Source organism: Camelina sativa, chromosome 2, assembly GCF_030686135.1.
Source record: "Camelina sativa cultivar CO46 ecotype springtype chromosome 2, ASM3068613v1".
In the NCBI taxonomy this organism is placed as follows: domain Eukaryota; kingdom Viridiplantae; phylum Streptophyta; class Magnoliopsida; order Brassicales; family Brassicaceae; genus Camelina; species Camelina sativa.
Genome location: NC_141881.1, coordinates 23,719,120 through 23,734,178, shown reverse-complemented (window position 1 = coordinate 23,734,178; position 15,059 = coordinate 23,719,120).

Below are 15,059 nucleotides of genomic sequence, written 5' to 3'. Positions count from 1 at the left end.
CTCATCGAAGATTTCTGCTGCCATTTTAACACGTATACCCTGGATGTTTTGATCACAGATTCCATCGAAAGACACACCAAGCGCTAGACATTCTATAAACTTTAAAGCGTACACGCCACAGTCACCAACCTGTACGTTTTGAGGGACCTTGGAGACTGTCCTCCTCCTGAAGGTAAACTGTTTGTAAGTAGGTGTACGAATTTCGTGAGGAACGTTCGCGTTCATCATTGCTGGAATCATCCGCGTAAACGCCCTACAAGCATTCAGCATTCTAAGCTCACTCTCTCCGGTTACTTGTCCCACGATGCTATCATAGCAATCAATATGCCTTCTGTTGAGATCCACGTGCAGCGCCACCCAATGATCGCCTCCAATTTGTGGAGCAATATACAGGTGATCCACATCTTCTATCCACTTCAAATTAGTTTGTTCATCTGATGGAATCAAACCTTTAACTAATTCTTCATAACAATTGCCAGTCATTGTAAAAAACTTGGGTTCGGACTTGAACAACGGATAATGACGGTGAACCATTTCACTGGTGAACCACGGGTCTATAAACGCAATGCGTTTGTTGTGGAATGGGAAGGGATCTCGTTTGTACCTACACCTAAGGACTCTCATAAACGCACCCAAGTGCTGTACAACAGAAAACTGAGTAGTAAACAACAACGCAGCCATAATGTAATATAAGTCAGACAACGACAACAATAACTAAGACATTAAGATAAACTTACTTCATCAGTAACCCACCCATATTTACCATATTCTTCTGGCTTCACTGGCCATTCCTTTCGTTTGGTCATTAGCACCCTATAGAATTCAATTTCCATTCCGCCTTTGCCTAACGGGATATTCCTAACAAACAAATAAACACAAGTTAATATAATGTTAACAAGCTGTTATTAACTTGTTAAGCAAAAGGGTCTAAAGGGTCATACTCGGCTTTCTTTAGGTACTCCAAAAGTTTCTGCAACTTCACCGGATCAACAGGTGCCAGAGGATCATATATTCCAGGTCCAGGTGAGTTCTTCCTCATGCACGTCAGTCCGTTGTCTCCAATATTAGGGAAAATCCAGCTTGGATGATCTTGTTGTGTATTCAATGCACTCCCATCCGCTGACAGCTTAACACTCTCCAGCCTTAAAGCTTTAATTCTATCAAGCCTAATCTTTTCCTCCTCATCATCCTCAGATTCAGGTTCAAGTGAGTCGGCTTCAGCAAAATACTCGTCTGTAATATCTTCTGCACCAGCTTCTGCACCAGCTTCTAACCTTGCGGTAGTACAAATTTCAACGGCTTAACACCAGCAGCCACAACAGCAGCAGTAGGATTTGTAGGCGCCCTACCTCTACCTCTACCTCTACCTGTACATCTACCTGTACCTCTACCTCTACCTCTACCTCTACCTCCACCTCTACCTCCAGCCGCAGCTACTTCTTTAGCCTGCTTTGCCGCAGCTACTTCTTTGGGCTTCTTTAACGCAGCTACTTCTTTGGCCTTCTCTGCCGCCTCTAACTCTTTGGCCTCCTCTGCCGCCTCCAACTCTTTAACATTTCTCCTTGTGGAAGGCCGTCTTTTCGTATCAGCTGGTCTCTTAGTAGCTGGAGACTTCTTAGCATCTGGAGAAGTCAAATAGTTCTTTTCCTGTATATTAAAATTATAATAACTCAGCCTAAATATTCTGAAAAATCAGCCATAAAACAAAGATGAATCAGACATTACCTTCTCTCCCGCCTCTAACTCTTTGGCCTTCTCTGACGCCTCTAACTCTTTGGCATTTCTCCTCGTGGAAGGCCCTGTTTTCGTATCAGCTGGTTTCTTAGCAGCTGGAGACTTCTTAGGAGAAGTCAAAGAGTTCTTTTGCTGTATATCATAGCGAAGACAATTAAAATTATAATAACTCAGCCTAAACATTCTGAAACATCAGCCATAAAACAAAGATAAACTAGACATTACCGGCTCTCCCGCCTCTAACTCTTTGGCCTTCTCTGACGCCTCTAACTCTTTGGCATTTCTCCTCGTGGAAGGCCCTGTTTTTGTATCAGCTGGTTTCTTAGCATCTGGAGACTTCTTAGGAGAAGTCAAAGAGTTCTTTTCCTGTATATCATAGCGAAGACAATTGAAATTATAATAACTCAGCCTAAACATTCTGAAAAATCAGCCATAAAACAAAGATAAACCAGACATTACCGGAACTTTTGGTGGACCTTTTGATGTCTGAAGTTCCTGTCCATGTCCCAGGTTATTTAGTTCCTGTCCCATTTTTAAAGTCTGGTCAGTCGTGCTCTTTGAAAGCACGAGCTCTTTCATCTGTTTGAGGTCCGTCTCAAAAGATCCAAGCCTGGTTTCAATCCTTTCATCCATCTTCTTCTCCAGATTTGCCGATACATTTTCAATGTTCCTATCAACGGTGTCAAACCTTGTGTATAACTTAGAGATCAATTCGTAGAGATCATCTTCCCCAGCATCTTCCTCCTCACTTACCTTTTTTCCTTTCTTATTCCTTTCCTGTGCAACTCCTTCACTAGTTTCCTGACTGTTGGAAACTTTCATCTTCTGAACTTTCCGCTTCTTTGCGGGAGGAGATTCAGACTCAACAACTGCTTCAGCTTTCTTTTTCTTTTTCTTCTTATCACTCCCCTTAACATCCCAAAAACCTTTAACAAACGTATTCAGATGTATGTCTTCGATCAGGCGATCGATTGCTGGGTCGTCTTCTTCTTCTGGCCACGAATGAAATAGCTCGCAGCCCTTTTCCTTCATAACCATATTAATCACACGCAGCTGTAACATAAGAGATTATGAAACCCATCAGTAAGTTTTAACTCAGTCATTACTAATGAAAGCATAAATCAGTCATTACTAAAACATAACTCAGCCAACACTAAAGCATAAATCATCCATTACTAAAACATAACTCAGCCGTTACTAAACAATAACTCAGCCATAACTACATCATAACTCATCCATTACTAAACAATCACTCAACCAGATATAAACCTTACCTCACCAAGCGCTTTGATCTCTTCAGCAATTGCGGTTTCCAGCGATGAACGTGTACGGTTTCCACCCCATTGAAGCATCGGTATGCCACCATCATTAGCTGATGCATTCCCAAACCGTTCTCCAAAGCATTTGATGGACTCATACGCCCAAGCCTGTAACACGGGTGTAAACCCACTGAGGGTGTACGACTTTCCCGTAGGGTTCAACATCTTTATGGAATCAACAAGAGCTTCAAATGCTGACCGACCCCACGGATACGTCTTCATTGCTTCATCATCAAAAACTCTTTTGGCACTTTCATATGGAATTCTAGAGTTATGATGCAAACCATAAAGTCCAATGTGTTGAAGAAGCAACAGCCCCAACCATTTACGATGATCAAGGCTAACCCATCCCCGGCACACTCTTAATGCTTCCCTGAGTTCAAGTAGCGTTGGACCTGCCCCACCAGGCACTTTCAAAAGTCTGAAGAAATCTTTGTGTTCCTCTTCAAGTTCAAACCGTTCAGTAGGCATTGGGTCTATGTTTAACCCCGTCAGAAAATGAAACTCATTCAACCCAAACCTGATAGGTTGACCGCCGACCACAAACCAAAGCTCCTTCTTATGTACCCTTAACTGGTTACATAGTAGGAAATGAACAACCTTACCAGACCAGACGAATTGGCTATCAACTAGCTTAGAGATTATTCCAATAGGTACTTTCTTCGTTTCTTCCCACGCATCCAGTCCTATTGATTCCCTAATCTGAGGGAATTCTTTCATCCTGAAATTTGTGTTTATATCTCTAGACTCTATTTTAGCGTATAGTCTTGGGGGGTAATCCCTTGCTTGTTCTTCAGAAGAAATAATCACCATCGACATCTGTTATAGTTCATAAGTAAATCATAAAATGAATCAGCCATAACATAAAACAAACTCATACACAAAGCATAACATAACTCAGCCACAAACACATAACTCAGATCTAAAGCACAAAATATCTCAGTCACAACTCATCCGTAAGCAAAATAAAACAAACAGTAAATCAGCCATCGAATCGAATAAATCTAACAAATCAGCCATAAACCCTAAAATAACTGAGCCGCAACATAAAACAAAAAGTAAATCAGCCATCGAATCGAATAGATCTAACAAATCAGCCGTCATTAACAACGGCGACAATCAGCGGTAAATCATCGAAAAAATCCACATTCAGCCGGAAAACTCGAAACTAAACAGTCGACACATACCGGATAGACGAAGACGAAGAAGACGAAGAAGACGAAGAGAGATAGAGAGCCAATTGAAGAAAGAGAGTGTGACGACGAAGAAAGACGGTGAGAGATGACAGTGAGAGATGACGGCGAGAGATGACGGCGGGAGATTGATGGCAAGAGAGTGGACAATGACAGTATCGCCGGCGACGAGAGACGAGAGTTTCGATAATTTTTTTTTCTCGCGGTTTGTGAATAGTTAAAACTATTCACTTTCCCTCTCTTTGATATAAACGAGAGAAAACAAAACTGTGGATCTTAAAAAAACTGCTTAATGACGTGTTAATTCATATCTGATGTGTATTTTAATTTGTTGATGTGTATTTTTTTTTTTTTTTTTTACTCAAATTCGGAAAACAAAACCCAAGGGGTAAATTGTAATTACACCCAGGGCACTAAACATTCTAGTAATTTTCAAAAGATTTATAGATTTGAGTAATAAACCAACTTTTGGATAACATTTGAGTAATTCTTTCAAAAAATTATCTACGGAAACAACTACAAGTACAACAGAGCTCCAACTAAAAATTATATGTTCAGTCTTTTTTCTTTTTCTTTTTGTCTGTTTCTTTAATGTTATCCAAACATATAATATAAACTAGAATAATAAAGACACAAACTTAATAATAATCACACAAACTTAAAATGAACTTTTAATTAACAAGATTAGGGTATCCATTCCAAACAACGTATATATAACTAGAATAATAATTAAAGTCTCATAATAACCAAAGCATAATTAAGTACTGAGATCATGTCCAGATATGTCGAAATTAAAAAAAAAAAAAACCTTGATTGAAACATGCATGATAAAATGAGAAAAAAAAATCAACTTTATCCTCGTTTACTTACAGCCACCGGAGCTTGCTTCTGCCGCTGCCGGAGCTTTCGTCTGAGCCGGAGCTTCCACGTTTGTCGGAGCTTTGGTCAGAGCTGTCCAAATAAAAGAAAAGCTTTAGGTAAAATATTTTAATAAATGAAAAAGATCAACTTTTTTCGTTCTCTTTATATATTACTTACAGATTGTTTCTGCCGCTGCCGCCGGAGCTTTGGTCTGATCAGGAGATTGCACCTTTGCTGCATCTTTCTTTGCCTTGTTAAAGGCTTGTGTATTTTTGGGTCAAGGATCGTTTTGCATTTTAGCTTCCACATCTATTTTTTTGGTCTTCTTAGCGCCTTTCTTCTGATGTTGTTTGGCTTCAGCTTTTGCTAATAGTATTGAGACCATAATATTTTATTAATTTATAGTGATATTTAATTTATCGGTAAATTAATAATTAGATTCATTTTAATTGTATATATTTTTTAAAAAACTATGAATTGAGAGAATTTGAGTAAAATAAGATTAAACTTTCAGATGTTGTGAATTTTATAGTTTTACAACTGAATTTGTAATATTTAAAAAACATTAATGAAAATAAAATTAAAGTACTATAGACAAATTCATTTATACAAATGATATCCATAAATTCAAATTATTCATACAAATGATATCTATAAATTCAAATTTATGAATAATAATATCAATTATTATTTTAATAGTCTATCAACCTATCAAAATGTAAATGATTCATATTCAGAAATTGAAATTTTTTAGCTATTTTTATGACATGTTATAGAGTATTTTATATCATTATAGTTTGAAAATACAACATAAAAATTTGTTTTATAGATATGAGTTTTAGGAGAAGCACATTTATTATATCAATATATATATATATGTAAATTTACATGATTATTAATTTATGATATTATTGGGACCATATTTTACACTGAGATTTCAAAAAAAAATATTATCTTATTATCTTATCAAATTTTGTTATTTTTTACAATGGCTTGACTTGGAACCAATAAAATTTATTAATTTAAAGTGTTTATTAATTTATAGAATTTTTAACAAAAATAAAACAAAACCAAAGTAAAAAACATACCCAAAAATTTAAGGCTCCCAAAACCAATTCTTTCTATAAATCCCAATGCATACAAAATATGGCTCATAACGTGACGTAGCTTAATTTGTCTCTCCAAAAAACAAGAATCCGACAATTAGTTTTGTACAACCAATTTACTTTTATTGTAGATGTAATGAGTATAGAAGACGCCTATCGATTTTTAATTAGTAGAATTTTCCATGGAGATCAAGTTCATATTTACAATAAAAAGGTAAACAAAAAAAATTCAATATAACAGTAATTTCAATTTTTGAAATCTCTCTATTTCAAATTGTTTAATCAGTTAATAAGAACTTATCTGTTTTTTTTTTTTTCTATTATGATACATATATATCTTATATCTAGTTATGTTCGTTGATGACATGTTTTCTGAACTAGAAATACTTCAAATAATTTTAAATTATACAGTAAAATATTGTCTTTTTATTTATTATTAAAATATAGTCTAAAATATTTACATATTTGAAAATTCTCATAACGACTTTGTTGATTCACATTTAAAAGTCTAAAGAGTACTGTAGTCTTTCACTCGCTTTTCATTCACATTCGTTATTTAGTGTTTGAAGAAAAATCTATTTTTGAGTTATATTAGATATTCACCCGCGGTACACCGCAGAGCTATATTTTTTTGTTTAGAAAAACAATATAGAATTTATTTATTATATTAATTATATATATAAATAATATCTTTTGTATTTTTTAAATCTACTATATTATGTAGTGTATAACTTCTATTATCAACATGTAGTGGTGTATTATATAGTTAGGATATTCTTATTGTTCATTAAATTTAATTTAGTCAACAAATATACTTTTTGTGATTTTTCTTTTTCATTTACAATGTAGAGATAATAAAATTACATAATATATTCTATTCTTATAATTATATGAGTATACTATAATTTGATTTTGTAATTTTTGTTGTTTTATCTCTATATCATTTAACACTTTTGTATTTATAGTTGTGCAAGCCGATTAAGATGGTGGAGTGTTTTTTTTTGTAAAGTCTTCTTAAATCAAGAAGTTTAATCGGAAATCTAGGATGTTATTATTGTCTATGGTGGTTAATCAATCTATATATATATTTTTGAAGTACATTTTGGGTTCTACCCTTTAAGTTATAAATAATTATATAAATAGTCCTTGTGTTATAACCGGATTTTTTTTAATCTATATATACATTTTTGAAGTACATTTTGGGTTCTACCCTTTAAGTTGTAAATAATTATATAAATGGTCCTTGTGTTATAACCAGATTTTTTTTAATTTCGGATCTTCTATATTTAGATGAAGATTTAATGATAGTAAATCTATAAAATCAACTTCTTTTAAAATTCTGTAAGCTATAATCTAAAAAAAACGCTAACATATTACCTGTTAATCCGGTGTGTGTGGCTGATAGGGCATTACTGCGTTTGTAGCTCTGGTATGGCTTTGTTGTTCGTATGCGTATGACATTTGAAATTCTTCAATTCCTTATGTGACTAATTTATTGTGTTTTGGTACAGTTGGCTTGGATAGAGGAAGAACTACGAGACTAGCCTTGATTTCTTAATTGGATCACCATGGTAAACTCATCTTACATCCGTAAATTAAGAATACTTTTATTATCAGTTTTTCTAGATTTGATGTAAATACTCATTTGTGAAAGCTTGAATCTGAATTTTTGTAATCAACATTAGTTTATGATCATTTATGGGAATGTCTTTGGTACGATGAAAAAGCTCTGATATTGATTAGGCATGGAGAATGTTGTGGAATGAAAATATTTGTTTTTATATGGATTTTGTTGACGACGTGCCATTTGACTGAGAAAGCTACCGAAGCAGGTTAGATAATTATATATTAACATACATGTTCATGTTATCTTCACACCGTCTATAATTGAGCTCACATGATTAATTACTAATTAATGATACACCAATAACGAGGTTCATGGTACTACTAGTGTACTCTATATTTGTGTTTTTGTTATTAGGAGTCTAATGCTACTGGACTAAATGAGGAAGAGGAAAATTCTATCAATGTCTATCTCGCCAGAGAAAAACGGGCCAGTGTGCTTTTGATTTAATTATTCTCTTTAGTAGAACAATCATTTTAAGTCAAAATTGTATATTTTCTGTTGATGTTCTAGGATTAAAGCAGACTGATTCAATTATCCAACCTCTTGACCATAACACACTTCATTTGTTGCAGAAAACAGTTTATTACTTTACAAGAAACTTTATAAAGTCCATGTTGTTTTTATACAACACCAGAATAACGCAGGAACCACATATATTGGTGAAATGGATATCAAAAAAAAAAAAAATGGAATAATGTTGTATAATCTAATATGTTGTATCCTGTTCCTTATTCCATAACTAAAATATTTTCAATAAAAATTAAAGAATTCTAACTATTTTTAATTGTTAAAAGATATTTAAATGCTATTGGCTCATGTGATGGAACAGGTTAGAGTTTAGATAAATATGATTTTATAGTTTTTATGGGTTGCATGTCTACCATAATAAACAAACAAAATATTTTAATAAGAAACTAGACCAGTTAAATGAAAGTTTTCACTTTGTAAACAATAGAAACACATATATATATATATATATATATATATATATATATCCTCTTGAAAATCCTAAATTGGTATTTTCTACATTAATATATAAGATCAAGCTTTAAACAAAGTTTTTTTTTCGATCGAAATTGGTTTAAATCATACTTAAAAATTAGTTTTCAAAAAATATACTTAAATTTTTTTAAAAAGAAATTGGTATCCCATAATTAAAATATTTTTCAACGAAAATTTTAAATATTCTAAAATAGTTTAAACAGAAAATTTAAATGCTCGCCGGATATGTAATATAGCGGGTTTGAGTTTATATAAATATAATTATATTTTTTGTAAACAGGTTGTCTACACACATAAATTACGATTTTGTAACAAAAAAATAAATTGTCATATGGTATTATGCTGGTTAAATCCTACAATTATCAATTAAAATACAATTAACTTTTAAGTTGTATTTGTTTATCAATTTTTATTATTTTGTTTAGTTTTTAAATTGTAAAATTTAATAAAGAATTATCTAGCGGTGTGTTGCGGGTTAAGTCCTAAACTTAATAATCAAAATACATTTATATATTTTAGACACTAAAAAAAATTAACATATATATTTAAATTCAAAATTTTAATTATATAGAAATCGTCCCGCGGTGTACCGCGGGTTAAAACCTAGTTGTGTTTAATATTTAGTACTGTTTTTAGAAAATAGATTAATTAAATATAAAATATTTAATGCTAATGGGTGTTGGTCCGATATATTTGGAAATTTGAATAGGAGAAAATCTTCTTCAGTTAGATTCTGAATTTGATATTATTTAAAATAAAAAATAATTGTAAAATTGAGGATTTATTTCATAAAAATCTCCAAAAATGTGTATATATATATACAATCCACACTCTATTCACTCATATTTGACACATTTAGCGTTACCTTCATTAATAATAACGACTACTACATTTTCAACTTTGGACTAATCATGCTTGCCTTGTATTACAAGTCACTGGAAAGTGGATATTTAGTCTCATTAAAATCTTTAAGCTTAACTTAAATAGAGAACTGATCTGCAAATCAATTTTCTTTACGTAAATCAAGAAATTGTGTGTCATTCCATTATACAATTGAGTGTGAGTGTGAGTGTTTGATATCTCGAATTTGATATGATTTTGTGTTAATTTAAATAGCTAGTATTATATCATATCTTGATTGAATTTAGGTTATAGCCAGTCAATAAGTAGATTATCAATAAGTAGTTGATTGAAGAACACAAACAAGAGAAAAAACTATATGCAATGAGTAAATTGAAACTCCACAAGTTTATCTAAAGGATTGTGATGCATAGCCGTGTGTACCCATGCGGTACAGGAGGAGGAACATTCTCACAAAAAGCAATATTTTATTCTATGTAATGAGATTTTAATAACTTCCGACTTAGTAATCACCAAAATCTGAAATATAAGATACAACTAGCATTGTTCATTATAATATCATTTCACTAACTGTTATAAATAAACTAGTTCAATTTAGTCAGACATTTGATCTTCCTAGGAACATAGGATCACTTCGGGAAAATAAAATCATAGTTAAATATAATAACTAGAAGCAAATAGTGAGGCAGTGAGCAAGACATAAATTTTTTTTTCTCTTTTTTGTAGCAAGACAGAAACTAAAAGAGTCAAAACATAAGTAAGACAATTAAAATAATATTCTCTCCATTTCAAAATATAGGATGTTTTAAGCAAAGCACGCAGATTAAGAATATTTTACTTTTAACAAGTTCAACCAATCAGAAACAATTCTGCATAATATAAAATACTAAACTAATCTAAAAGTTGCATTGAAATCTGAAAACATCTTATATTATGAAACAACAAACTTCTCTAAAACATCCTATATTTTGAAACGGAGGAAGTATCATAACATGACGCAAAGTGTCGCCCTAATTCTCTCCCAGACGTGAATATCGAGGCGCCGTTTCTACCACACATCTCCGACGCCGGTGGGACTTCCGTCCGCCGGCGTCGGAAATTTCAGATCTTTAATTCCCTCACTATCTCTTTGTACTATCCTAGATCAAAGTTTCAATCTTTTTCCCCTTTTTATTTTCCCTTTTGAACTGCTCATCTTCCCGTCCAAAGAACTCAAATCGCAGTAAAGCTTCGTTTGCCATCTTTTTCAAAATGAGCACGAGTTTGACGAGTTCCACTCTATGCTCCACTGTCTCAACCTCTCTGCCGGCAACATCATAGTCCAATTGTCCATACACCTTTAGATCCGGAATGCTTGTCGTCTCTGAAGAACCATCTCTTCCTTCGCCACCTTAGTCTTGCGAGACGGAGACGGCGTCGAGGGAATTCGATGACTTCGTCAGAGAAACGACTCTCCTCCGCTACTCGACTCCCGCCTCAAGTACAAGTCACCCTTTGAGCTTCGTAGAACCGAACATGCTTCTAAAAGAGAGACTGAAACTACTTTCTCTCTCTTCCGGCAGTCCCCGTGCTTCCACATCTCCCGGATCTCTCATAGTATCTTTCCGATCTGTGGGCTCAAACCCTAATCCTTTTCCCGGTCTGCAAGCATCCCAAGTGTTACTGCCCAATTCTCAAAAACCCAAGTTATCTCTAACTTTCCTCTTGTTATCTGAAAAACATTGCCTATGGCCATTGTTAGCTCTCTTTGTTCGAAGACTGCATTGTAGACTACAGTTGCCTAGAGTGTTTTGGATGTACCGAGTTCATGTTAGAACCCTGCTTATTGCTCAATTAGTGTCATTGTTTGCTGGGTATCCTAACTGGATGATTCAAGGCCTTGTTAACTCTGAACCACTTAACATCTCCAGTTCCTAACCTACTCTGTTTTTGCTACCAAGAACCCATAGGAAAAAGCTTGCTTCAACACTTTCCTTGACAATCTGATTACATGCTTTGTGTGGATTTCTTTATCTCTTTGGCAAAGGGCGCCATATGAGAGAGAACCCACCTGCATTGTTCCTTTTTGTCATATTTTTCTGGCTTGTTCTGAGTTATCCCCTCGTGTGGTTTGATGGTCAAGGCTTGCAGCTTCCTGGTCTTTTGCCCTGGACTCCAATGTGCTCACTCGACGAAGCAAAGCAACTTGCTTTCAGTGCCATCTACAAGAACCGTACCCTGTCTGTGGTATCAACACCCCATCAGTACTTGTCTGCCTCTCATGTTTCAATACCAACCCGACTACCTGCTTTGTGTGGACTCCTTTATCTCATTGGCTATGGGCGCCATCTGAAAGAGAACCCACCTGCACCGTTACGGATTGATATATCCTTCTGGCAATATATGGCTTTTGATCCCTCTATTTGGTCTGATTATTTTGGTTTGCAGGCTCTTGGTCTTTCGCCCGGTACGTTAATGACCTTATCCGACATAGCTAGGCAATCAATCTTCAGCTTCATCACCACCACCCGATCTGTTAACTACCGAATCTTTGTCAATGCTTTGCTTTTGCAATGGCACCTCACTCCGGTGAGATCTTGGCCTCTGATTCTCCTTTCAACGTCAAAGTGTCGTACGACCATGACAATCATGTTGTCCTTTGAATCCCTCAAGGATGATCAATCAAGCAACCATGACCTCACATGCTTTAAGCTACTTCTAAGTACTTGTTTCAAAGCTCTGATGGATCATTACTTGATGTCTTATTTGTATTTGTTTAAGGATTTGAGGAAAGCCTCTTTGTAACCTTTTAATCTTTGGGATTTTGTTCCCTAACTCTTGTACTGGTTGAGTTTTAATTAATGAAACCATTTGTTGTTCAAAAAAAATATATATACGTAAGACAAACAAAGATCACATACACTAAACTAAACTGATGAATAGAACAAAAAGGAAATAAATAAACTGAGTCGAAATTTACTCCACAAATAAATTCGTAAATTGTTGAGTAAAGTACTCGTCATGAACAAAGATGGTCTTCTTTTTTTGAAAAAAAAAAATTAAAAAACTTAAATTAGCCATTTTTAATTCTAGATTAGCAATACAGGTTCAGGTAACTGTGTTGTGGCACTGAAATTCTCAAACACATTTTCTTATAACATAAGTTATACGTTTAGTTGAGAACTTTAGATTCAAACTTGGCATTTTGATATGAAAATATGTTTATTTTCCTCTAGAAACGGACTAAAGTGATACATTAAACTAAAATTTATCCAAAAAGAAACAAAATATAGTATATGTAGATAAAAAGAATAGAACAGTAAAAGAGTACCACATGTCGTTTCAAACACGACTGTTGGGTAAAAAATTAGAAGACGAAAGAAGAGTGGAAGACAAAAGAAGATGAGACAATGAAAAGAAAAAGCCCCCACACCTGAATTTTTAGATCCCCTCATACCGTTTAATTTTGTAGACCCGGCCCAAACTTTTTAATTAACTCTTTCTTTTCCTTTGATTTGTCACTCCTTAACGAGAAAACAATAGTATTAGTAATAGTTAGTCTATTGCTTTTTTGAATCTAATGTTAAATTCTATTTAAAAAAAAAGAAACGTTTTATAAAGTTAGTTTAGTCATTTCCAAACATGTTTTTTAAAACTTGATTAATAAAATCTAGTTGCAAACCAAGCCTAAATGATAGGATCTCCACCTCCTTGTTGTGCTCAACCGATTTCAGACATTCTTGTCAATGATCTTCACAAGTCGCTCTGTTGTTGAAGGATGCCCATCATGTCGACGATCATTTTGTTCCCTCTAGATAGAATGAATTGTGTTCTGGAAAGTGTATCCCACTAGAAACCTTGTTGTCTTGTTCAAAGTATCGCCAGCTAGTAGAACCATGACCTCCTTCCAATCGGCCGTAAAATTATTCGCTAGTAACCGTTTAACGAGCGCCTCCCACACCTGTTGTGAAAACGGACAAGTGAAAAACAGGCTCTCTACTCTCCATAGTTAGTCTATTACACGTTTAATTAGTAGTGTTAATTTTATAGTCTCTATAACGGCATTGCTAACAGGGTCAGATTATTATAATTTTGAAAGAAAATATAAATACTAATTTTACTCATATTAGGGGAAATATCAAATATCTAATCTAAAGTTTTTATTCATAAATTAATTGAATGAAAACAAATAAAAGAACACAGTGACAGTGACACTATGTACTAACTAAAGTAACTATCACTTCGTTTTGAAGCAAACAAAAAAGGCATCCACATAATCAACTGTCTATATTTGGTATAGCTAAATTTATACTAGTATTTTTGCAGCAGTTTTTGCTCAAAAATACTTTTTGGAAAGTTTTTACATTTAATGCATTGACTTTAATATTAGTTACCAAAAATTCAAAATTAATTATAGATAAGATTTAAAAAAATAAGGAAATTTTTCTAGCTCATTCAAACATAAATATATGATTTTCTTTCATTTTTTATTTGAATTTATATTTAAATTATCTTGAATTATTCTATAATACATTTTAGTTAATAAAAATTGTGATTTTTTCCTGCATATGATATAATACAAAATTTTTAAAACGGACGTATATTACTCAATAGATGAATAAAAATACGGGTAAAATATCTCACATCGTCTAAAAAAATTAGACAATGGTTCAAAGTCATACTATAAAAGAGACCAAAATGATTCTGAATACAAATGAGTAGAAAGCTTGATTTATCAGGCATTCAAACTTTAAAAACTTTTATTTGGTTTATTCCGATTCTTTATTTTAAAGATTTTGAAAAGGTTAAGTATGAAAAATATTTAAAACTTTTTAAAAGTTAAATATGATAAATATTATACCGTAGATACATAATAAATATTAAAAGTTAAGATGACATAGTGTGAGTAAACATATCTCGGGACGGGGTTATATAGCAGGACGGGTTTTATCGATATTTATATAAATTAAAAAATATCATTAATTCGGTGTTACAGGGATAAAACATCATTTCATTATTTTGTTAATACTGCCGGTATCAGAGAATAGACATATCTAATTAAATTGATTAAATAAATATTATGTAAAAAATAAATTATATTGCGGTATTATATGGTTTATTTAACAATTATTATATAATTATAACATATTTTACCAACAAATAACAACATATAATTTAAATATTTTAGTTATAAACAATTTTATCCCGCGGTGTATCGCGGGTCCTAATCTAGTAGTGCATTAATATCCAAACCTAATTTTCTAAGCTAGCTTCCATCACATTCAAATCGTATTCCATACATATATTTCATAAGATAAACCAATACCAATTATCATTTAACAACAACCGTCACTTCAAATATGAAAGAAAACAAAAA